Below are 4228 nucleotides of genomic sequence, written 5' to 3' on the forward strand. Positions count from 1 at the left end.
TTGAGTTGCTGAGTGATAATACCATACGCCGAAGGAGGATATTGCGCCCGCACAGGTAACATTCACACCCAGAGATAAACCCCACAGTCACCCGAGGCCAGCATTGAACCCGGGTCCCTGGCACTGTGAGGCAGCAGTGCTAACCACCGTGCTGCCCCTAATGGAAAAAGGGCCTGCATGGGATTGTGGTCGGTGCAGACTCGATGGGCTGAGTGGCCTCCTTCTGCACTGTAGGGATTCTATAAAGTATTCTAAAGAACTTCTAAGACAGCAGCTCTGGATAGCAAGGGGCTGGAATGGGATTTTGTTTAACCTTGAGACAAGAATATTAAAAATTACAGTTCAACATTAAACTGATACAACCCAAGAACTCTGTTAGAAAACTGCAGCTTTGGTCTCCACACTCACTACAGGATGAACAATTGATAAGCACTTTACAGACTACAGAGCGATTTATGAGAATACTTCCTTGTTAGAGAGACGCTTGAAAATTGGGTGTATTTTCATTTGATTTGATTCATTATTGTCACTTGTATCAATACAGAGTGGGAAGTATTGATTGTAGCATGCTGAACAAAGAACAAAAACAGCCCGGGAAACGATCCCGCACTGCCATTTTAACATTACCAGCCCATCCCCCTCCACCCATGGCCCCATATCTATTGTTTTATGGCATTCCACATTGAGGGAAACTAATTTAGGGACAATTTATTACCTCCAGTCAGCCTAAGAGCACATCTTTGGGGTGTGGGAGGAAACCCATGCAAGCACGGGGAGAATGCGCAAACTCCCACAGACACTGGCCCAAATCCATGTGTCTGCACAGCAAACAGTGAGAGTCACTGAGCTGTTGTGTTGCCCAGCATCTGGTCCAGTTTAAGCACACACTAACGACGTGAAGCACTAGGCCAATCTCGAACAACCAAGAGCAGCCCAAGTACGACCCATCGCGTGTATGCCCCTCGTTGGACAACAAGGTGGACCGACTTAAAACATGTGAATTAAAAAAAAAACGTTATTATCATACCACATCCTTTTACATTAGCATTGGGACGTCCCTGGTAATGAACCTTATTTAAAACAATCTCCTCTATCCTCCCATCTCCAACCCACTCGTGCCCATCTAAGTTACTCTTAAATAACTCAAGCAGACAAAGCATACCATTCATAGAGGAGAAGGAGAGAGTGCAGAATGTAGTGTTACAGTCATAGAGTGTGGAGAAAGATCAGCTGATTGTGAGGTAGGTCCATTCAAAAGTCTGATGGCAGGAGGAAAGAAGCTGTTCTTGAGTCGGTTGTACGTGACGTCAGACTTTTGTATATTTTTCCCGATGGAAGAGTGAATGTACAGGGTGCGTGGGGGTCCTTGATTACGCTGGCAGCTTTTCCCGAGGCAGTGGGAAGTGTAGACAGTTAATAAATGGGAGGCTGGTTTGAGTGATGGATTGGGCTTCATTTACGATTTTTAGTTTTTTTGCGGTCAAAAGAACACAATAATATATTTAAAATTCTGGAAGGTGGGTAGAAGCAGGCTCGGCTCCTAACTAGTTCAGGCGTCACAAAATAGAATCCCTACAGTGCAGAAGGAGGCCATTCAGCCCTACGAGTCTGTACTGACAGCAGCTCCACCCAGGCCCTATCCCCCGACCCCACATATTTACCCTGATAAACCCCTGACACTAGGGTCAATTTATGACAGCCAGTTAACCTAATCCACACATCTGGACTGTGGGAGGAAACAGGAGCATCTGGAGGAAATGCATGCAGATAGGGGGAGAATGTGCAAAATCCACACAAACACGCACACAGTCACCTGAGGCAGGAATTAAACCTGGGTCACTGGCATTGTGAGGCAACAGCGCTAACCACTGTGCCACAGTAAAATGTGGAACTACAGTGATGGCCCAGTGGCTGACTGCCACCTTAAGGGCAACTAGGGATGGGTTGCAAATGTTGGCATTGCCCAATGGTACCCACAACCCTCTACTGTCAACATCCTTGGGTTTACCATTGACCAGAAACTCAACTAGACTCATCACATAAACACAATGGTTACAAGAGCAGATCAAAGACTAAGAATGCTACAGTGAGTGACTCACTTCCTGACTCCCCAGAATCTATCCACCATCTACAAGGCACAAGTCAGGAGTGTGATGGAATACTCTCCACTTGCCTGAATGGGTGTAGCTCCAACATCATCAAGGAGCTTGACACTATCCAGGCCAAAGCAGCCCTGTTTGATTGGTACCACATCTACAAACATTCTTACTACCAACACTCAGTAGCAGCAGTGTGGACCATCTACAAGATACACTGCAGCAATTCACCAAAGATCCTTAGACAGCACCTTTCAAACCCCTGACCACTTCCATCTAGAAGGACAAGGGCAGCAGATACATGGGAACACCACCAACTGCAAGTTCCCCTCCAAGTCACTCACCTCCCTGACGTGGAAATATATCACTGTTCCTTTGCAGTTACTGGGCCAAAATCCTGGAATTCCAGGAAGGCAGCTCAGCACCACCTTCTCAAGGGCAACTAGGGATGGGCAGTAAATGCTGGCTCAGCCAGCGATGCCCATGTCCCACTCGTGAATTTAAAAAATTAAATTGAGGTCTCATCTGCTGCCTCACTTCTGGTCGGAAGAGATTCCGTGAAACTGTTCCAAAGAAGAACAGGGAATGATCCTGGTCCGTACTGCTCTCTCCCCTATTACCACAGATTATTTGGTCATTATAATTCTCTTAGTGGGAGCTTGCTGTGCACAAATTGGCTGTAATATAGTGAACAGCACTATATAAATACAACGCTCCTGATGGTTACTTTCTGGAACACTGCCTCATAAAGTTTATTTATTAGTGCTACAAGTATATGATATTAACACTGCAATGAAGTTATTGTGAAGATCCCCAAGTCACCACACTTCAGGGACCTGTTCAGGAACACCAAGGGAGAATTTAGCATGACCAAAGCTCCTAACCAGCACATCGGTTGGACTGTGGGAGGAAACTGGAGCATCCGGAGGAAACCCACGCAAACACGGGGAGAACGTGCAGACTCTGCACACAAAGTGACCCAAATCGGGAATCGAACCCAGGTCCCTGGCACTGTAAGGCAGCAGTGCTAACCACTGTGCCACCCTGACCCTCTTGTGGATGGTGGCTCTGCCCACGATATTGTCTCTTGCCCACACGTGCCAACGCTGAGCTCACAGATTCCTGGGAGCACAGCTGGACTGAATGGCCTATTCCTGGGAGGCTCATGGATTTAAAATTACAATTCCAAGAATGAATCCAAGCTTATCCAGCCTCTCCTTGTAGGTCAAACACTCCATTCCCAGGCAGCATCCTGGTGAATCTCCTCCGTACCCTCTCTAATACAATCACATCCTTCCTATAGTGAGGTGACCAGAACTGTACACCGTACTCCAGCTGTGGCCTCACCAACACTCTGTACAACCCCGACATCACCTCCTCGCTCTTATACTCTACACCACCACTGATGAAGATAAGTGTCCCATTTGCCTTCTTCACTGCCCTGTTCAGCTGCTCTCTCTACTGCAGGGATGCGTGAGCCTCCCGGTGTAACACCGGTCATTAAATACTCCCTTGTCTTGTTCTGGGCCGGTGTTGATGTGTTTCCCCACTGGGGGTGATTGGACATGGTGGCAGGGAGGTGGGGGAGGCAGGGAGGGAGATACCGGCCAGGCCCTGAGTGTGATAGTGTACGAATGAAGCAGTGGCATGATGGGAAAATGGTCAAGTAATTGGTATAAAGTAAAGGAGAGCTGACCAAGCTGTTCCAAATTGCCAGACCCCTGGAAAACTGACTCTGAATAACCCAAGACACGACAAACATCAGAGAGGCCAAGTGAAGGTTGACTCCACGTAACTTAGGGCTGGATGAGTTGAGGCGAGATAAGGTCAGAAATGACAAAGTCATCGGCCTCCTTCTGTTTTACCAAAAGGACAAGATAATAAGAACATAAGAAATAGGAGCAGGAGTAGGCCATCTAGCCCTTCGAGCCTGCCCCGCCATTCAATAAGATCATGGCTGATCTGAAGTGGATCAGTTCCACTTTCCCACTTTCTCCCCATAACCCTTAATTCCCTTGTCTAACACAAACCTATCTACCCGTGACTTAAATATATTTAGTGAGGTAGCCTCCACCACTTTAATGGGCAGAGAATTCCAGAGATTCACCACCCTTTGAGTGAAGAAGTTCCTC

Source organism: Carcharhinus amblyrhynchos, chromosome 35 (genome assembly GCF_965287045.1).
Source record: "Carcharhinus amblyrhynchos chromosome 35, sCarAmb.v2.hapA, whole genome shotgun sequence".
Taxonomy (NCBI): domain Eukaryota; kingdom Metazoa; phylum Chordata; class Chondrichthyes; order Carcharhiniformes; family Carcharhinidae; genus Carcharhinus; species Carcharhinus amblyrhynchos.